The following is a 22309-nucleotide window of genomic DNA, read 5'->3' on the forward strand; positions in this document are numbered from 1 at the left end:
TCATGTGGTTTTTGTCTTTTCTTTTGTTGATGTGGTGTTTATGATATTTTTGAACATTTTTGGAAAACTAATGAATATAATGACATTGGTTGGCGCTCTTAATGTTGCTGCACAGAGTAGTGAAAGAAAAGATGAGCTCACAGATTCCAATTCCCAGCTCAAACACCATATAAATGACCTAAGAGCTTCAATATGTGCTCTGAAAGAGATCCTTATCTCCTGTAGCCACAAGGCTGAAATTGCTGAAAACATGAAACTTCATCCTGGGACTGGCTGAATTATAGTACAAGTTGAACTCCCAGTCTCGCAGGGTATCTACTGTTAAAGTGAAGGCATGGGTTGGGAAGATGTGGGGTTGTATAATTTGGAATAGAAACTTACAGAAAGACCCTTATGAAGCTGGGGACATTGAGCCCCTAAATTCTGAGGGCTTTGTTTTTGTTTTTGTTTTTGTTTGCCAGTGGAAGAGGTCTCCTCATCTCCAGTGGCAGTGGCTTCCCTAACCCCAATGGTAGGCCTTTCCACTTCTGAGGGGGCTACCTCAATACTCAAGCATGGAACCTGGCCATAAATCAAGGAATTTGGCATTACATGTGTAGAATCTCAAACACTAATCATGGAAGATGGCATGACCAGCGTGGAACCTGGCTCTCCATGTATGAAATCTGGACTTTCAGGCATTATTTTGGTATTCTATGTGTGAATTCTACCTTTATAGGCATTCAGTTGGGCCCTCCATATGCTATCCATCCCTATAAGCATGGAACCTGGCATTCTCCAAGAATTGAACCTGGTCCTACAAACATGGAAACTGGTACCCCATGTACAGAAACTCAACCTCCAAGTATGGAGCATGTCCTTACAAGTGTGGGATCTGTAACTCTAGACTTGAAACCTGGAATTTCAATAATAGAAATTTTCTCCTCAAGAAAATCAAACCTTCCCCTACCAGCATGGAACTTGGTACTCCATATGTAAAATCTTAATCTACGAGCTTGGAATCTGACACTCTATGTGTGGAAATCAATATCCAGTCATGGAAAATGGCCTAATAAGTAAGGAACCTGAAACTCCAGACATGGAACCTAGTATTTGAGTCATAGAAATTGGTTCTACATTCATGGGACCTGGTCTCCCAGGCACTCTATCTATGAAATCTGGACTTTGAGGCATTGATTTAGCTCTCATAGGTGTGAATTCTGCCTGATCATGCATATAATCTGGTCCTCCAAGTGAATCCTGGCCCTATAGACATGGAACTTGGTCTAAAGAATCTGACTTTAGGCTTGGAAAATGTGTCCTGATGTAGATCCTACCTCTCCAGGCATAGAACCTGGCTCTCTGATTGTGGAATCTGGGCTTCTATGTGTATTCTTTGGTCTTCTAGACATGGAATTAAACCTTCTGGGCATGACATGAGGATAAAATATCTCTCTCCAAGCTTGGAACTCAGCTTTCTGGGGGTGAAACCAGAACCTCATGGAATGTCATCTAGCCCACAAATGAGACAATTCAGGCTCACGGTTAAGTGATTTTCCCCAAGTTTAAACAACTGGTTTTCACTAGCTTGGGGGCTGAAATCTAGGTCTCCTGCTTTCCAACCAGTGTTCATTGTACAGAATGAGTTCTGCTTATGTTACCTCTCTCCCTAGTGGTGTAGTGAGAGAAAAGAGAAGTAGCAAGAGTCAGACTCTTCCCTGTCTGCCTCTGTGTCCAGCTGCACTGAACTTCACCACCCCCCATTTCAGGCAAAGAGAGAGTCAGACTAGATGGTCGCTGAGACCAGACCAGCCCTGGCATTCTGTTCTCTGCATCTATTTTGTGATTTGTCTATTAAGGTCCTCTTCCCCTTGTCTTCAAGCTGTGTGAAGCTCAATCAGTGTGGGGCAAACCGGGCCATCTGAGCAAGGAGCAACCAGAAGACTAGCTTTGATCCTACCCTGACCTGTCCTCCCTCCTGTGGTTCCCTCCATTATTTCAGCTGTTGCCCAAGGAAGGTATTTTTTATTTGGTTGAAGTTTCCCTTTCAACCCAGAAAATCAAATACCATTTTAAAAGATCTTGACTTTGGAAGTTAGCCTTGCAGCTGCCTGGGACACCTCAAGATCCCCCTCTATTCAAAGGCCTGTCCTTTTTCTCCACTTTACAGCTCTTGTCTGAGACTCTTCTTTCTGTTTGGATGGGGTTGGTTGCCCCGGGTTCAGATCTGATTGACGCCTGGGTATGAGCAGAGGAGAGTGTTAGGGCTGGTGGACTAACCTAGGGGTGGAGGAAATCTTTAGAGCATCTCCTGTCCTTTCCTTCAAGGGCAACCACTTTGAACTCTTTGCCCTTCATATATCTGAAAGATAAACATCTAGAACTTTGTCTTGATTTTTCAATTTTAGACATTATTTATTTCCGGCTATGGTAGATGAGTCTTTCACACACTTATGGGTGCCCAGCTCCTCTCTTCCATCTACCTAATATAGTGTTTAGGCTTTTATAACCCTGAAATCCTGTTGACCCCAGAACATGTAGTATGTCTGATTCCATTTCTTTTCTTCTCTAGATTTTCTCCACCAAATTTCTACATTTCTTTCTTTTTCCTCATTCTGTTTGCTTTGATTCTCACGTCATTTTAAAAAAAAAACTTATTTATTTAATGAACAGAATTTGCCTGGAGTTGCAAAATAGATTGTGTGTGTGTGTGGCTCATTTGTTTGTTTTTTAAATTGAAGTACAGTTGATTTACAATGTTGTGTTAGTTTCAGGTGTACAGCAATGTGATTCAGATATATATACTCTTTTTCAGATTCTTTTTCCTTATAGGTTATTACAAGATATTGAGTATAGTTCCCTGTGCCATACAGTAGGTCCTTGTTGGTTGTCTGTTTTATATATAGTAGTGTGTATATGTTAATCCCAAACTCCTAACTTATCCCTCCCCTGCCCCTTTCCTCTTTGGTAACCATAAGTTGGTTTTCTATGTCTGTGAGTCTATTTCTGTTTCGTAAATAAGTTCATTTGTATCAGTTTTATAGATTCCACATGTAAGTGATATCATCTCACCTCATTTTTTTTCTCGCCAACTCTTCATCATCTCACCCATTCTACTTGGTGCCTTTCTTCCCAGGGATCTCCTATGCAGTGCCCTCTGTCAAGGAAACACTTTACTGTTTGAAAAACAGCCCTGCCTACTCACAGCCAGGGCTACTTCAGTGAATTCAGTAAGTCTTTATCATTTCTTTCAATAACCATGTATTGAGGGTCTACTATGTGACAGGCATTAATAATACAGAGATAAGTAAAATATTGTCCTTGTGCCCAAGTAGTGACTCTATCTCTTTCTCTTGCCTGGGGTGGGATCTCTCCTGTTCCCGGCACCTAGCCCGGTACCCTCAGTAAATGCTTATTGAGTACATGATTGGGACCCATTTATCAGGCCCATTTTCGCTCATCTCACCCCTATTCTGCTTTCCTTAGGCCCCAGACAAGCTGCACCCCTGGCACAAAGTCCTTACTCCCAGAGCTAGCCCCAGGGTTGGCAGAAAACTGGGGACTAGGGTAGGATGGCAAATGGGAGCTTGGGCATCCATCCCATCGCCCCATCTGTGAAGCCTAAGGCAGTCCCCTCTCCTCTGAGTCTCTGTTTCCCTGACTATAGAACTGTGAAGCAAGGCCTGCCTTCTCTCCTTCTTTGCATGCAGTTTAGGACAAGGTGAAAGTTCTTGGCTATGCAAGGCTGCATGAGGCATATTCATTTACTCTTTAGAAGGGTTTAGTTTCGGCTCAAATGTATTCTGCAATTATTTTCCAGTGACAAAGAGTTTATGTGTGCATCAAGAGATGGTCCCCTTCTCCTGCCCTGAGGACATCAGCACCTGCTCACTCAGGACAGGGTTTTCCAAAGATTGTCCCCACTGCCACCCTCCCTCCTCGGGTCTCTGGTTACCTTCCCGGACCATGTAATCCAACCCTCCATCTGGGCAATAGATTAAAAATCTCCACATAATGCAAAGGGCCCCTGCAGATGGCCGTGCACCTGGGACTCCAGAGTCCCTGGGCCACAGGGCCTGGCTTTGGACTTCCCTGCTTGGCCAGCAGCCCTGGAACCTCCAGCTCATCTAGCAGGGAACTGCAAAGCCGGCCCCTCATTAGGACAGCCTCCAGCCCAAGTCAGCTCTGAGAAGAGGTGGGAGGTGTTAAACTGATGTGTGTTACTTAATATCCGGTGTATTGGCCCACACAGGGCACAATGGAAATGCAAGCTCAGCCACCTTGACTCTGGTGACCAGCATCCTCTCCCCACACTCAGCATGGCTGGCTCCCAATTTTTCAAGTTTTAGCTTCAACATCATCTTTGAGACATCCTCAATGACTTCTCTGTCCCAGATCGCTCCCCTGGCATGCCCTTATTCTCTCTTACACCTAACTCCCTGCTCTGATCTCCAATTTGTTTTTAATTGTATAATATTTTTATTTACTTGTTTATGCTATGTTTCCCCCTAAATAGTAAGCTCCTGGAAGGATGGATTATGTCTGTTTCATCAACCAGCCTCTGACACAGTGCATGGTACATGGTAGTTGCTCTACAAATATGTGTTGAATGTCAAAGGAACATCAGGAAATGAATTCAGGTCAGAGCACTTCAGGGGTAGCAGAGCCTTTTAGAGCAGTGGTCTCAAACTTTGTTGCATATTAGAATCACCTGGGAGGATTAGCAATCCCCACAGTAATTAAATCAGAACATCTGGGAGTGAGACCCAACCACCAGTATGGTTTATAAAATCCTCAGGTGATTCCAATGTGTAGCTAAGACTCCAGTGTTTTAGAGCAGAGGCTCTTTAATAGAGTCCCAGACCGGCAGCATCAGTGCCACCTGGGGACTTGTTAGAAATGCAAGTTCTTGGGTCCTACTCAGACGAACTGAATGGGAAACTCTGGTGGTGGGGCCCAGTAACCTGCTTTTAATGAGCCCTCCAGGTGATTCTGATTCAGGCACTGCTTTAAAAAAGGTTGTGCTGTCTCACCTCTTCTTATCTGGTCTCCTTTTGTGGGCATCACCAGTAGGAAAAAGAGATGATCTTTAGTAAGGTGGCCACTATCCCAGATAACTGGGAGACCGTCCCAGATTTACTGGAAATCCTCCGTCCTGGCAACCAGGACATGTGGTCTCCCATCTCTTTAGAACTCTTTCAACTCAGACACCAGATCCACCAGAGAAGATGAATACAGTGTAATAAGTGCATTCGTGGCCTTTACTCCAATATCCATGTGATGGCTACCCTAAGTCCTGGGGGATAGATGTGAGGCCATCAGATAAACCTGGTCTCCATGACTCCCACTTGAGATATCTGCAGAGAGCAAACACTGCTGGGCCTTACTCAGAGCCACCTCACTGCGTGCTCTATGTGGATAATTTGGCTTTGTTTTTCAAAGGGAGGCACCAAGACAGTTAAGAAAATATTCTTAGAGACCCACTATCACCTTCCTAGTCACATAAATAGTTTGGAAGAAAATGAAAATAGAACTTTCTGTCCAGTTCTTTTATAGGCAACAAAACAATGACACCATTTGCAGGTTGCAAAGGCCTCATCAGAGAGTATCAGAGACTTCTACCTTTTTTTTTTCCTCTTCAAAATGTATTTACTTTCAAATTTTCCAGTTAGCTGGGTATGCTACAAAGAAGCCCAGAAATTTGGCTTTAGGTTAAAATCAGAAACCCGGATCATCATCTACTCCAGACTTCCTCACAAACCAACATGTATGAATGAATTTAAAACCTAAATGGCCATGGAAGTCAAAGAAACAACCACAAATGCCTTTTAATTCAAAGACTGGTTTCAAGAGTGAGTTTAAGCTTTCTAATGGTCACAGCCAGGATCATTTGGAGGTGGCTTATGACCAAGAGGAAAACGGTGGCCTGCCTAATTCTCTGACCCCCACCCCAGCCCAAAACCACAGTCCCTCATCTGAAACCACTTAAACATTGGCAAATGCAACCTGCCCCAAACCCTGGACCTTCTCAGGCAAGGAAAGGTGAGAGCATTCGATTCAGCCTCAGGTCAGCGTTGGTGAGTCCTAACCATCAGATTCAGGCCACATTCATCTACTAGCCTCTATTAGGTGCAGGGGCTGTGTTGGTGGTGGCAGATCCGGGGTCTGATGAAATCCTCACAGGAACTCTGGGAGGAGGGCACAACCAGTGTCAACACCTCCATTTGACAGCAGAGGAAACTGAGGATCAGAGAGGTTGATTGACTTGAAGAAGGTCACATATCTAACATTCTACAAAAATAGGATTAAAATCTGGTGTCCTGACTTCAAGTTCAATGCCAATTCACAGCTCTCTCAATTCCAGCAATGAGACCCTTAACTAGTTTCTCATTATTATTACCAGCACCACCGCTACTACTATTACTCTACTATTACACTACTAACTCCTGTGAGCCTTCACAATTACCATTACTATTGCAATTACTATTTTAGCCCCTGCTATGCTCCAGGCACTGTCCTAAGCCCTCCTTGTGCATAATTTTATTTATTCCTTTCAATAGCCTCATCCAATAGCCTCACCTTATCAGATGCAGATTGGGACCTAGAAAGTTTAGTAAATGACTGGCCTGTCCATGCGACTCCAAGGCTGCACTCTAAACCCCCTGTAACATAGTGCTATCCTCTCCAATTGCAGTGTCTGGGTCCCTCCTTGTCCCGCACGGTTGAATTCCTGCCTGGGTTAATTGTCTGGTATTGAAGTTCCTGGAATCAGGGTCTTGCTTTGTTTCTTCTGATCCTTCTGGGCACTGTCTCGTCTCTGACTGCCAGCTCCTGAGATTAGATGCCACCCTCAGTTCACAGCCATAGCCTCCCCTTCACTGGGCTTGTCAGCTAAACCACTGTCTGTGGCTGCCAGACCTCTCTTTCTCAGTGCCTACCTTCTCAGATGAAATTTATCCCTGGCCCTTACTAGTGGATTCTTTTGAGATGTTGCCCCTTTCTCCGAATGTTACTCTCTTCCTCATTTTGGACAATGCTGAGTGAACCCTCTCCCAAGTCTCCTGGTCTCATTCTGGTGGGTGAGTCCAACCTCCAAATCTGCAGTCTCTGGTTAGACCATCTCCCTCTCACAAAGGCCTAGAACTCTTTATTCTTTAAAAAAATTTTTTTTAAATTAATATATAATTGACATACAAAAGGCTGTACATATTTAAGTATACAACTTAATGAGTTCGGAGATAACTCGTTGAAACCATGAAACCATCAGTACATTCTATGCCATGTCCATCTCTTCCAAAAGTTTCCTCCCACCCTTTTTATTTATTATTATTTGTTTGTGTGTATATTTTAAGAACACAACACAAAATCTACCCTTTTAGCAGATGTTTAAATACACAGTACAGCATCATTTACTACAGGCACTGTGCTACCCAGTGGATCTCCAGGACTTATTCATCTTATATAACTGAAAGTTAGTGCCCTTTGACTGCTACCTTTCCCTTTCTCCTCCTCCCAGAACACTTTATTCTTATATTCTCAGGAAAAAGAGAGTAGGGTGGACTGTCACATATTTACAAGGAGTGGTAAATATGCAAATGTTTATTTGCATGTCTGCCATCCTATCAGAAAAAAAAAGCCCGCTGAGCATATGTATCCTCTACTAACCCTCCATCCAAGAAACAGGGAAGAGCTGTCTCCCTGGGCAGGCTAAGGGACCCCCACCCCTTGCCTTAAACCTCCAGCTGGTTGTCTTGGGGGAAACTTATGTAAACTAATCATTACAGTAACCATACTATATTTTAATCTGTGGCAGTCTTCACCAAGTCGTATGGACTCAGAGAGGAGTGAGGGACTAAGCCTGCCTGGGTAAGTGAGGGAAGGCATCCTGGAGAAGGTGACATTTGAGATGAGTTTCAAAGGGAAGGCAAGAGTTCTCAGTGTTTTAAGATTTCCCTGTGTTAAGATTTTACTACCAATTTATAGCTTTTCATGTTTACTGAAAATTTCATACAACCTAGCCTTTCAAACTTCAGTCAATAAGTTCCATGTCCAGATTTGAGCTGGTGAGGGGAAGACAAAAGAATGTAAGATATGGCCACTATCTTTCAGGAGCTTGCTGTTTTGTTAGCAGAGAGCATACCTACATATGTAACATTTATGTTATTTAAGTAACTTTTCAAGATTGTTTATGTGCTAGAATCAGAGCCTTGGCTGTCTCATTCATTGTGGTATCTCTGGTTCCTGGATACTGACTGCACTTGACACTCAGTAGGTCCTCAGTAAAGGCTAGTTGAGTATCGGAATGAATGATGACTGTTTAGTGTGAGGGGAAGATATGATTTGGACTTTGAAGGCAGGGCCATGTTTGAATAGAAGGAGGCAAGAGTGTATATATTCGCTTATGTTACTTAATCTTTCTTGTGGGCAGGTTTGTGTCACCGACTAAGTCACAAACATCCCAGGGGAGGGGTCATAGTTCAAGCATATCTCATATCCGAAAAGAACTAGGTATTTGGTAGATATTCATAGATATTAGTTAGATTCAAAGGCAAGCTAGGGTTGGGAAATCCCTGGAGGTCCAGTGGTTAGGACTCGGCACTTTCACTGCCAGGGCCTGGGTTCAATACCTGGTCGGGGAACTAAGATCCCAAAAGCCGCGAAGCATGGCCAAAAAATTAAAAAAATAAAAGGCAAACTAGAGTTTTATAAGCCCTTACTGAGAAATTACAAAAATATTGGTGTTGGGAAAAGATGACTCAATTCAAATATTCCCAAATTTTCCCTCTGCCCAAACTGTTTGTGTATAATCTACATATTAGTGGATAAACATGTGTTCATTGATGTGTGTGTGTGTGTATATATATATATATATATATATAAAATGGACATTGTCATCATCTTTATGGAGCTTACAATTCTGCAGTAAAACAGGAATGACCCGATAGAAAAATATCATCATTTGAAATATAACTCCAAGAATCTCAAAAGCGAATTGAGTATTTTGGCAGGTTAATCTGGGCATATGTCCTGAAGGAGGAGAAAGATCTTGAGTTGTTTGTTGTTGAAAGCTGTGATTATTGAGGTTCCCTGAAAAAATCAGCATTTCCTGGAATCTCTGACTATTCATTATCTGGGCTTGTCTTCTTTAGACTGCTATAACAATAGCTGCAGCCCCTTGCTGGGTCAGATTGCTTTTGTGTTGCATCTGTGATTCAATACCTCTCGCTTTGCAACTGTTAGGTCTGTGTTGTTGATACTTCGTATTTATCTTGCTTCCGGAATGCCAAACTGTAACGATTAGAATTTTGGAAGACCATTCCTCCCAGCTCAGGTTCTTTAGAGAGTACCTAAGAAAGCCAAAAGTAGAAACTGAGCAGGGGAGGGTTTCAAATTTCTTTGGCCTCAGAGTGTTCCAAGTTGCCCTGCGAATGAGCAAGAACTAGGTGAGATTCATAGAGTGAGATCTAAAAAGGGAAAGGGCAAAGTGGTAGATGTGTTAGTACCCCGGGGAGAAACTACCAAGTGGACCCAAAGTACTCCAGGTACTGACAAGGTCTGCTCTGTGAGTCCAGGTTCATGCCCAGTGGGAATAAAATCTCTCCTTTTATAGCCACTGGACTCTCTGCCAACTCCCCCTGCCCCCCACCCTGGGTTCCCACTATCCCACCACTAGGAACTTATCCCCTTGATTTAAGGCGGTGACAGCACCAGACATTTTCCTTAAAAATATGAAAGAAGTAATGCCTTGTGGAAATGATTTTCAAATCTTTTTCTTTTTTTTTCCTCAACAGCAAACTCTTTTTGTTCCTAATAATAAAACCTGCTCTGGCTGAAGCAGGGGCGGAAGCCTCCTTCCCCCTCAACCTCACCCTTGCTGGTCTCTGAGATATTTGTGCAGAAGCCTGAGGCTAGTGGGAACACTATTTAAAAAGCTTCGATGCCAACAAACCAACCACACAAATTCATTCTTGACACAACTGGGGAAATATGAATATGGACTGAGTATTCATTTTGATAGGTATGATAATGGTATTATGGTTATGTGAGGAAATGTCGTTATTTTTTAAAGCTTCATATTCCATGATGTCTGTAATTTGCATTAAAAAGAAGCCAATATGGCAAAATGAAAAATAATATTAAATCAAGGTGGTGGGGCGACTTCCCTGGTGGTCCAGTGGTTAAGAGTCCGCCTTCCAGTGCAGGGCACGCGGGTTCGATCCCTGGTCGGGGAACTAGGATCCTACATGCTGCGGGGCAACTAAGCCCGCGTGCCGCGACCAAGACCTGACGCAGCCAAAAATAAATAAATAAATAAATATATTTTTTAAAGGTGGTGGGTATATAGGGTTCATTATAATATTCTTTCTGAAAAATGCAAAAGCAGAGCTTAACACTGCAGGAGTCCTAGGCATCATCGTAAGAGTAGGTCTATCAGTGCAGTTTTCCTCTGAGATCACACTGGGGGTGGGAGTCTGCTGCATCCTCTCCACTCACCACTCAGGGGGGGCTGGCAGGACACCAAGCTAGACTGAAGGGCAAAGGATGTATAGCATTTTTTTAACATTATGGGCAGGGCTGGCCCCAGGCACATCTTCCCCCCGCCCCCGTGTTGGGCCCCTCCTGCCTGTCTTCTCTGAGTAGGCAGGATCCCCTCCGTGCCCTGCTCTAACCTTGCACCTGCTGCCTCAGAGGAAAACCGAGCTGATCAGCGTGTTCCTTCTTTCTTCCCCCACCTCCTGTCCCTCTCCTGGGTATCCAGGGATCCCAGGAGAGCGCCTCTCGTTACCAGGAAGCTGAGAGATGCCTGCTGGGGCGATGCTGCCCTTTCATTTCCGAGCCCTGCCTTAGCCCACTGGCCAAATGCCAGCGCCGCTCTCGCTTCTCCTTGCTCTGCCCTCTGCCACAGTCAGCCTAGCAAGATGAGTGGTAGAATCTGAGAGAGAAGTACAGCCTCCCAAACAGAGCAAGAATCACCTCAGGTATCTCTGCTGGGAGGGCGGGCAGCCACCTGGCTTCTGCTAACATGTTTCCGCTTGAAATTCTTCCCACAAACATTTACAGAACGCTCCTGTGTGTCAGGCACAGTGTGAGGAACTAATCATGGTCAGAGACCAGTAACATCTCCCAGGGACAGTGAGAGCTCAGGAGCAAAAGAACCAAGAAACCTCCTGCAGCCCAGGAAATTTAGACCCACTAGTCTCCAACTGCAGACGCTGGAGACCCTGGGACTGGACAAATCTATGTCCCTGTAATGGTGAAATGTGGCTTGCTGGCCAGCGACTTTGTCGCTTGCTGAGGATGCTGTTTGTCAATATTCTGGTCCTCAGCTTTGCACGACTAGGAGCTCAGTTTTATTCATTCAGGTCCTGGGGGATATAGGCCTGTGCTAACCATACCTCACAAGAAACGTGTATTCCATATCTACAAGTGAGCAATGCTTGAGCATGGCTGTCCAGTGACCAGAATATTTACACCTGCTTTCCAAGACATACATTTCTCGAATGGAATTTATAACCAGATGGCTGCTTGGAGAGCACAAGATCAGCCCAAAGGAAGGGAGTGACTGTGAGGGAGATTTTACTCAGGCTATAGAAGAGGCCACGGAAGAGCCCCCTCGGACATTTTTACACCTAGAATACCCTTGAGTAGACTCTTCTCAAGATGTGCCTCTTTCTATACACCTATTTTTTTTTTTTTTTTTTTGGCCGAGCCACGCAGCATGCAAGATCTTAGCTCCCCAACCAGGGATTGAACCCATGCCCTCTGCAGTGGAAGCTCAGAGTCTTTTTTTTTTTTTTTTTTAATTTTTTTTTTTTTGGAGGTTTGTCCACACTACAGCATGTATCAGTAGTTTGTTCCTTTCTTTCTTTAAAATTAATTTATTTATTTTTGGCTTCATTGGGTCTTCTTTGCCATGCGCAGGCTTTCTCTAGTTGCGGCTAGTGGGGGCTACTCTTCATTGCAGTGTGGCGGCTTCTCTTGTGGCGGAGCACAGGCTCTAGGCACGCAGGCTTCAGTAGTTGTGGTGCACGGGCTTAGTTGCTCCGCGGCAAGTGGGATCTTCCCGGACCAGGGCTTGAACCCATGTCCCCTGCCTTGGCAGGCGGATTCTTAACCACTGCGCCACTAGGGAAGCCCCGAAGCTCGGAGTCTTAACCACTCACTGGACAGCCAAGTAAGTCTTGACTAAACACCTATTCTTTTGTTAGCCACCTATAACACCATCTCAAAAGATTACAACTTTCTGCATATTAGTTTTAATTGTGCTTTCTGGAGGTAGTCTTGAGATTCTGGGGGAGGCGAAGTGACTTAATGGGAAACTCCCCAGCCCAAGGCTCTCTGAAGTACTGTAGGTTCTGGCATTTCTACACCAATACATGGAGGTGGGAGTGGTGAGGGGACACAGCCTGGCAGCTCTTTCCTTTGTCTGGTTCTGTGGGACGTGAATAGATGTTATAGCAGGGCTTGCCAACTTAAATGCAGCAAGGACCAGGTGTGTAGCGTAGTGAATCGGGCTGAATAAAAGAACAATTTCAATAGCAACTTGAGCATAAATATGCTTCTTAATGCTTCTTAATGCTCTTCACTATAAGAAAAAAATAGCACAGGTGTGAGGATAAGTGGCAACTGATGCTCAGTGGGGGAGGGGACGAGGTGAGTCCTGGGGACTCTGGCAAACCGGAGAGGGCGCCTCCCTTCTCACAATGACACAGCGACTGTGGCCTTGTGGGGATGAGGTCCTGAAGTTACCAGATCTGAGTGTTTTTCAAGAAAAGTTCATAATCTGGATTTTTAGGTGAAATCACCTGATTTTTTAGAATATTGGCAACCAATTCAAAGTTTTAAAAAATGCTCCTCTAAACAAACAAAACATGTCAGGGACAGATTCAGTCAGTCAGTCAGTTGGTTTGCAACTTCTGTTTTATATATATATATATATTTGGCCCTGCTGCGCAGCTTGTGGGAACTTAGTTCCCTGACCAGGGATCGAACCCACGCGCCCTGCAGTGGAAGCTCAGAGTCCTAACCACTGGACCGCTAGGGAAGTCCCTGCTTTATATTTTTGAAGGATCCCATGATGAAATGTTTTAGAAAATGTTGGTTTTAAAAAAATTAAATAGGCAGAAAAAAATTAAGATAGTGCTTGGGCCTCTGCTGGCCTAAATGGAATCAGTTTTTTCCACACTATTTCATACTTTTTATGTGTTTGTCATCTATAGCCTTCCGACTTTCAAAAGGAATTGGTGACTGCCCGCAATTAAAACACACACACACACACACACACACACATCTGTGACGCAGGTTGACATGTGGCATCTGTCCCTCCTTTTCAGCACCTCCAGCTCTTATCTCACGCTAGGCTACTGCCAACACCTCTGAACGAATCTCCCATCTCCAGCTTCCCAATCAAGTCCATCCTGTGCACTGCTGCCAGAATAATCTTCCTAAAACACACAGTGATTGTGTCAGCTTCCTGCTTTTTTATCATTTCCACCTAGATTGTGAGCTGCCTGAAAATATAAACTATACTCCTTTATATTTCCTATGTTGTAGTGATTCTCAAACTTTGGTGGGGGAACTTATTTAAAATGTGACTCCCTGATTCTTACTACCAAAGATGGATCTGGTAGGACTAGGGTGAGGTCAGGAACCTGCCTTTAGTTTCCAGACAAGCACCCCCAGGAGACTGTGGTGCTGGGGTCTATAGACTACAAATTGAGAAGCGTTCTCTTTTAGATCTGGTAGGGACCTAATAAATGGATAAAAATTGAGTTTAGTTCTTCTTAAATCAATGCACCTATATTTCACCTTCCCTGAAAAGATTTTAGTTCCCCATTTCCTTCACCCCAGCATCTGGTAGAATGTCATTGATTAGTTTCACACTGAAGTGATTTTTTTAAATATTCAGTGGAGAAAAGAGGAGGAAGCCACTTATAAATGGCTTTCACTGCACACCTGGCGGATCATCAAGGTGATGGTTTGGAGGCAAATGGTCCTGTCAGTGGTGGCTGTGTATAACCCAGGTGCTCAGGTCACTGAAAAAAAGTCTTTTCCATCTCTGCCTGCCCACACCATCATTTACCCCTCCACAGCGGACTGTCAAAAGAAGCTATGGCTAATGGAAATATATTTTAAGCCCTAATTTCCAAACTTCATGCTCACTTTCTAAAAAGAGAAAGGGAGCCAGGGCCAGCAGGAGCAGCAGAGAACAGCAGCAGGGGTAAAAAGTAATACGATCTGTGCTTCATTGAACACTTACTGTGTGCTAAGCTCTGTCAGGCACCTCCCACAGGCAATCACTGATCTTCACAATAACCTGCAAGTTGGTATTAAGTGTCCCCATTTGGCAGATAAGGAAACTGTTTGCCTTCTTCCTGTGACATCACCATGACTCAAGCAAGGGCAACTGGGAAAAAAACAGGGCATGAAAAGATCACCACATATTCCAGAGTCAACCCCTGGGCACTTTTGTAATGAAGCTTCAGAAGGGGAAAGGGCCTAAGGTGGGGGAAAGAAAACTCAGTCTAAAGGCTCTTCCTAAAGGCATAGGAAATGACCCTTCTGATCCCAAGTACTCACGGGCTGACTTTACCTTACCCCCAAACAGGCCTTGAAGTGCTTGGGGACTCTGTGATCTGTTCAGCTCATTACCAGCCAAAGATAAGTTATTAAAGGTAATTGACACTTTCTTGAGCATAAATTCCATTTAATTGATCAATATTACATATCTCAAAAACAAAAACAAAACAAAACAAAACCCAGAAAACAACTCTCGCTCAGACCACCCATCAGCAACATCATTGTAATCCCAGGCTTGAAATCTCTGCTCGTCTCGGGTGTCCTCCTCACCTGTGCTTCTGAGCTGTAGTCCTTCTGGCCATCTGGGGAGGCTCCCCGTCTGTGCTTCCCCGTGCTCACCGAGTGGCTCCCAGACCCCTGGTTTGGCATCTCTCCCCATCCCCCACTCCCTCCACCTCCCAGCCCTTCCCCCTCCCCCAAGGCTCTCCTGTCACAGGACTGACACACTTGGCCTGCATGACAGGGATGTCGCTCCTGCCTCCAGGTAGATGTGCTCACTTCTCTGTCCGCCTCCATAGTCACCCTACTGAGTGCACGCCCCAGTGTTAGGATCTGATATAAGGTCCCCAGCCAGACTGACCTCTGCTCTGGGTCCTCCAGCACATCTGGTGGCAGGGCTCTTCCAGTTCATAAGCGTTCCTCTCCTGAGCATCCCAGCCCTGCTGGCTTCTGGGCTCACCACGCTTTGCTGCTCTGAGTGTCTCGCACACACTGACTCTCATCTTTTCCTCTTTTGATGAGTTCCTTTTCCATCTGGGCGAATGTCTGGGAGGTTGAGAGAGGGTCATCGATCCCCAGCATCTCAGGGTCTAAGCCTTGTGAACAGCCATCAACCCCAATGGGTCTAGTCATGAATGCTCCATGAAGGCCTGAAGCAAATACAGCCTCCTGCCTACCGATTCATACCCAGCCCACGAGGCCCAAATGTGTAACGAGTATTACAGTGGAGTCCTTTGCTACATATATTTTTTGAATCACACTGCCAGCACAGAGTCTGTATTTTCTGAACCCTAAATTAGAAGGCACGATCTAAGATAAGTTTTGCAAGAAATGGAATATGTCTCAGAAAGCCTGGGACATGTGGCCATCAGTTAATTAAGACACGTGAGACATCTCTGCATCAAGTGGTACACTTACAACTTTATTAGGGAGGCATGGAAAATTGAACATTTCCAAGTTCCAAACAGGACCAAGTTCACCTGCCCTGAGACTGGGCAGGAGAAACTTCCCTGCTGTTCGAAGCTGTGGAGGGGTGGAGCCTTGAAGGCTGGCGGGATTCAGATAAGTCTAGAGGGGCAGACAGCATTTTTCAGCTGAGAGGAAAAACAAAGCCAAGGTGTGGGGACAGAGGCAGCAGTGTGGATGGGAGGGGAGAGCAGCCTGACCAGAGCAGAAGATTCATGGACGATGGTGGGAGAGGCCAGGCTTAAGAAATTTGATTTGATTTAATAAGCAGGAAACCGTGTGGCTACATGCACAGGGAAGAGCCGTAAACAGTGTTTTGGGATAAATAAGCAGGCAGTAGAAAAAGTGGGATCATTTGAGGGGAGTTTGGAGTCAAGGAGCCCAGCTCGGGGTACACGCTTTTGTAGCAGCGAGTCACCTGCTGCTCAGGATCTAGAGGAGATCATCTGAGCCCCCGCCCCACACACTGCCTGAGGTTCACAAGCCCTTGCTTACTCCTAGTCACCCTGGGCTCCATCGTCCAGCTCTGCTAAGTGCTCATTCTGCGTCTTGCAGGTTTCTCCTTCCTCTCTGCCTCAACATTGACCAAAATGTAGGGTGCAACCTCTTCTCAGTCTCCTCCCCATCCCCTCAAATGTCCTCATACCAGGCAGCTATGTGTAGGGGAACGAAGTGGGCACGGGGAGGACAGGCGTACAGCAGATAAGCAGAGAGCTAAAAGGAGACTTCCCTGCTCTGAAAAAAGCCCATGTGCCATTTCTACCGACTCAGCACCAGCCGTCAACCTCAATATCCGCCCTCTCTCCCTCCTCCTCTTCCCCCCTTTCTTCACTTTCCAAATCCTGGCTTATTTTTTTATGCTAGTGGTTTAATCATCTCTTCCTTGCTGCCTTCCAAATCATGTCATCAGTGTCTTACCTCTGTCGCCCTGCGGTTTGTTAAGTCTTTCCCTAAGCCAAGGCAAATTCTGTGTGAGAGACTCTGGGGCCAGTTTTATGAATTACAATTTTCCTTGGAGCCCCACTCCCAACCTGACCTTCCTTTCACCCCCCAGGGCAGCCCCTGGGGCACGTTTGAGGAACTTCCAGGCTCCACTTTGAAGCCAGTTTTGAGAGTCCTTCCATGTTTAAAGTTCCTGAGTCTACGATTCCTGAATTTCAATTCTGTGTGACTGGAAAAAAGAGGTAGAACTGCAAAGTTGAGAAGAGGGTTGGCTTAGAGCAGTGACTTTCACAAGTTCTACTCTCGGAATCCCTTTATACTGCTTATGAGGACTCCAAAGGGCTTTTGTTTTTGTCCCTTGTCTCAGTGTTTATGTCCTGGTGATCTTGTCCTAGTGATTAGCTCTTCCGAACATTACTATCCTTCTCCTTAAAAAATAGGACTGAAATACCCATCCAAAAGGACTATGGTGAGAATTAAATGAGATAATGTAAGGTAATTTTTCAACTCCTAAGGGTATGTAAATATTAGCTGTTACTAGTATTATTGTTTGTATAAGTAGATAATGGGGATAATGTCTCCTCTTCCAAGTACATAAGAACAGCATATTTTGGCAGAAAGATTGAGTTCTGGAGTCTTTTCTGGAAAAGATCTGGAATCCTGGTCCCTCACTTACTGGCTGTGTGGGCAGGTCACTTAACCTCTCTGAATCATCTCAATTTCCTCACCATTAAGAGAGAGAGAAAAAAGAAAAGGATAATAACATGGTGTCTATTTTCCAGGGTTGCAGTGAGAATCTGAGATAATGTATGTATAATGATGGCACCCAGGTAGATATTTAAAAACAAACAAACAAACTCAAGTCTGTACATCTCTCCACATACTGGTTCACTCTAATCCACCTTCCTATGTAATCCTTTGTCTGGAGTATCTTCCTTCTTTTCATTAAACCTTCACTGTAGAAACTGACTGGCAATTCTACTTTTTTAGTTGAAGTATAGTTGATTTACAATGTTGTGTTCAGGTGTACAGCCAAGTGATTCAGTTATACACACACACACACACACACACACACACACATATACACATATATATTCTTTTTCAGATTCTTTTCCATTATAGGTTATTACAAGATATTGAATATAATTCCCTGTGCCATAAGTAGGCCCCTGTTGTATATTGGCAATTCCATTTTAAACTGGTCCTTAATGGCTCTACAATGACATTCCTTGAATTGAGGCAGTCAGGACACCCAATTCTGAAGGCAGAAATATGTTAGAGACCACATGTGAATTTAGATGAGCCCTGGGAAGGGCATGGGCCTGGGCCAGCGTGGGAGGCATCTCACAGAACAGCACTGCTTCGCAGGATGAGCCTCTCACCTTGTGTTCCCACAACACCCTGCAGCCTGGTCCCGCTGCACGATATGCAGACATCCTCTGTGGGGCAGTTACTGATACCCACTGCTGACTGGGACTCTGGCTCAGAATCAGCCCCCATAAAACTAATCTGGCCCATGACTTTGAATTTCTTGGCCCCGTTGGCTCTGAATTTTCAGAATTACAGCTTCTCCTTGGATTAGATGCCATTTTTCAGGTCTGTTTTAAACGTATCTCCTGAGGGGTTTAATATTTAGCCTTAACAGCTGAGCTTGGGTCAGGAATTGTGCCAGCATAGAGCCATAAAAGAGGCATGGCAGGACATTTAGAGATCAACCCATCCAACCACCTTGGTTTACGTAAGAGGAAACTGAGGCCAGGGTGATGAGGTGACTTCATCAAAGGCACACTGAGTTACTAACAGCACCAGGAGGAAAACGTAGGTTTCCTGACTTTAGGTCCAATGACTTTTCCATTTCTTCCATCCATCTTTCCAACAAACATTTATTGAGCACCCACCATGTGCCAAGAGCCATGGTAAGAGCAGGGGATATTGTTATCATCAGGGATGAATAATAGATACGTTGGTCATTTCATGCTGCCTGCCTGTAAGTGTTAGCAATATAGATAAATGAGCTCCCTGCCACCCCTCCCCCATTAGTGGGGCACAGAATAGGTAAGTGTGGATGAGAGGAGGAATGTCTCTAACATGGGCTGTCACCTACATATCCACCCACCCAACCTGGGCAATAAAACTTGCCACGGGGATTCCTGGGCTGTTGGGCACAGCATGAGGGTATTGGGAACATGGAGGGAGAATGTAGCAAGAAGTAAAGGAAAAGAAGAGCAGATCCCTGAAAGCCGGCCTCCCTCCTCCCACATGGCTGAACGGGGGTGGGGGTGGGGGGCTGGAGAGGGTAAGGGGGGGAGGAAGTACATGGGCCTGCTTAATGATGAGACTTGAGACTCTACTCTGGGGAAAGGGGGAGCACTAGAGAAGGAAGCAGTGTTCAGTAGCTGTCCCCCACCTTCCCCAGCTCAGGCTCAGCAGCTGTGCCCCTCCCCACTTCTGCCCCACCCCCGCCCCCGCCCCAGGGCCCCTCTCTCCAGGGCTCCTAGCCTCAAAGGGTCAAGTCCACTAAGTTGGCTGGGGACCAGCTTACCTGGAAACTAGAGAGCTGTGCTATGCATTTATCTTCAGTGAGTCACTGCTTTCATTTCATTAAACTTCAAGGAAATTGATTAGAGTTCTGATAGCCACAATGAGCTTAAAAGGAAAACTAAGACTTTCTCATGAACTGATGATAATCAATGGAGAAAATTTCAACCATCCCCCAAAGGGAGTCAAAGGCGGAGTTATTTGAGCATAACAGGATCACCTCCTGTTCTAAAAAGCCACGGCAGAGAGCTGAGTACCTCTGGGAGACAGCCCCAGCAATAGGGACGCTATCTAGCACTAACTCTGCCTCTTCTCCCCTTGGAGCTGAGGTCTGCCCTGGGGCCAGGATTGCGGAACAGGCATATTGTATAAAGGGCCCCCAATCTTTAGCCGCCTGCTATGTTTCTGGCCACCAGGATGCCTGGGCACTGGGTCCCCCCACCTGCCACAGGTTCAGGGGAATGTGGTCTGAGAGGGACCCAAAGACACTGCACACAGGTAACTCGACCCTGGCCTAGTGGGGCTATGGGTATTCTCAGCAGCATTAGAGTCACTTCTCTGATCTATTCTCCAGAAAACCTCTATTTAAAGGCAAATTAGATACTATACAAATTATTATACTAGTCTCTCTACTTCTGTGAATATTTTTTACAGTCTACAATAACGTTGAGAAATAAAACAACGTTACCTGGTGGGGATAATTCATTTATTCTTTTGTGCTCATTAAATTCTGAATTAATATTCAACAAAAGCTTATTGACCTTCCAGTAGGGGTCAAGCACTGAGTTGGCTTTATCAGCTTCAGTGCTGAAACCTTTGCCTTACGGCAGTGGATCAGACTCTCTGTGGGTGAGGCCTGGGCATTTTACAATTTGTTCAGGAGATTCACATGTGCAGCCCGGGTGGAGAACCACTGTCCTGAGGGATCGATGGAGAAAAGAACACGTGGACAGATTTGGATCCTGGTCAGGCTCTCACCTTCGATATCCATGTGGTGTTGAGAACCTCACTTTCATCTTTGGCTTTCGGGTTGGACTTTCTTCTGGAAAAGGAGAGAATGGGACTTGATGGTCTCTGAGATCCTTTCCATCACTCCTCAGCCTCTTGGTCGAATCAAGGTACAAGTCCATTTCAACTCCAACATTCTAGGACTTTTCAAGATGTTTTGTGGTGAGAGGAACTGGAGACTTTTGGAGAATCCCTGAGATCAACACTGGTTCAGCTGACCCTCCCATTCTCTACATCAACTTCTTTTACCCATTGGCTTTCCAGCAGTCTCAGGGTTAAACCAACTTAACAGAAGACAGTGGCAACACCAAGGCTGTAAAAGATACATTAGTCCCCATAATGGCCCATCTTCCCCAGACTGCTTCCTCCATCAAGGCATTTATGGGACACTGAATCAAGGGTTACTCAGGGAAACAGAAAGGCCAGCACCTGGTGGATGACAAGTGTGACGACAAGGAACCAGGCATCGCTCTGAAGTGCCAGCTCTGGCAAGTAACTCAACACTCTGAGAGGGTTCTGAGTCCCAACCAAGAAGAGGCTTCTGCAGGCTAGGCATCCAGAGGCTAAGGAGCAAAATGCCCTTATCTACTTTCTTTTTTTTCTTTTTTTTTTAATTTTCTGGGGATTTTTTTAAAATTTATTTATTTTAATTTATTTATTTTTGGCTGCGTTGGATCTTCGTTGCTGCGCTCGGGCTTTCTCTAGTTGCAGTGAGCAGGGGCTACTCTTCGTTGCGGCGCGCAGACTTCTCATTGCGGTGGCTTCTCTTGTTGCAGAGCACAGGCTCTAGGCGCGTGGGCTTCAGTAGTTGTGGCTCGTGGGCTCTAGAGCGCAGGCTTAGTAGTTGTGGCACACGGGCTTAGTTGCTCCGCGGCATGTGGGATCTTCCTGGACCAGGGCTCAAACCCGCGTCCCCTGAATTGGCAGGCGGATTCTTAACCACTGCACCACCAGGGAAGCCTCCTTATCTACTTTCTTCTGCCCAGGTCATGGTGCGGCACAAGAGGGACACATAGTCCCCATTCTTCACTGGCCAATAATAATGTGGGAAGGGTTTTGAGTTCACCCTTTTGGCCAAAATGGAAGATTATTAAGAGAAGAATTATTGATAAATATGTAAATAAATTTTATTTTTCACAGTAGGTCTATTCCTGAAAACATTGTGTTCAAGTTGAACATATGAAAACAGAACACTTCTTTCTTCTTTAATTGAAGTGGCATCTAACAACTTCAATTTTTATTTCTCTGCATCTTAGTCTACTAGTTAGTAATGTAGAAACCAACATTCAAATCCATGGAAGCAAATCCTTTCTAAAGGATTAGATTAAATTACTTGAGGATGAATCATGTCTTTCTTAAATTTTTAAGTATTTTGGCTAAAGGCTTTACCAATCTTTATTACTGCATAAAGATTCAACTTTCAGTTCATACAGTTGGTCTCAGATGGAGACTCACAAGTTACTCTTCCCATTACTCTATTGAGAAAATGGGGGTACAGGAAATATGCATGTGAGCAGTGGGTCTCTGTTGAAAGGGCACCATATGCTCAAAGGGAAGGTCAATAAATAGTGCTTAAAATGAAAACTAAGAAGTAATAGTATATGTTTGTTATTTAGAAATATGGACGTTAATAGCAAATAAATGCTAAATGAGTTAAGAATGGTTGTCTCTGTCAAGAAATACCACAAATCACAAATGACAAAGTGAAAAAACAAATTGCAAGTTAAATGTCAGAAAAACGTTAACTACCAAACTATATAAAGTTTCTAAAGGAGAGAATTAAAAGGTCAACAATCACAGAAAAATTGGCGAGAGATATCAATAATTATTAGAAAAAGAAATATGAATGGCTCTTAACATTAAGATGTTCAACCTCACTCATAATAAAAAACAGGCAAATTAAAACTATGCTGAGAATATTATTTTTAACTTAGATTGGCAAAAATCCAAATTTAAGGATACACTGCTGTTAAAACTTTGGGGAAATAGGCTCTCTCATACATTACAATAGAAATGAAAGGTGGTTCAATCCCTACAGAGGAGAATTTGGCAATATATAGCAAACTTGTTTGTGCAA

General features: G+C 44.6%; 1 protein-coding gene and 1 long non-coding RNA gene across 3 annotated transcripts in view; both read left to right on the forward strand.

Annotated features, from left to right (window-relative positions):
• Positions 1-22161, forward strand: part of FAM72A (family with sequence similarity 72 member A) — a gene marked incomplete at its 5' end in the record, with an annotated part of 61126 nt that extends 38965 nt beyond the window's left edge. For both annotated transcript variants that reach the window (XR_014233389.1, XM_082350761.1), the window contains one exon: positions 1-22161. This exon is cut by the window's left edge.
• LOC309609433 overlaps positions 1-22309 on the forward strand; it is a 258292-nt gene that overhangs the window by 155124 nt on the left and 80859 nt on the right. The gene's annotated exons all lie outside the window — the stretch shown is intronic.

Source organism: Balaenoptera borealis (assembly GCF_965194805.1).
Source record: "Balaenoptera borealis genome assembly, chromosome: 1".
Classification (NCBI taxonomy): domain Eukaryota; kingdom Metazoa; phylum Chordata; class Mammalia; order Artiodactyla; family Balaenopteridae; genus Balaenoptera; species Balaenoptera borealis.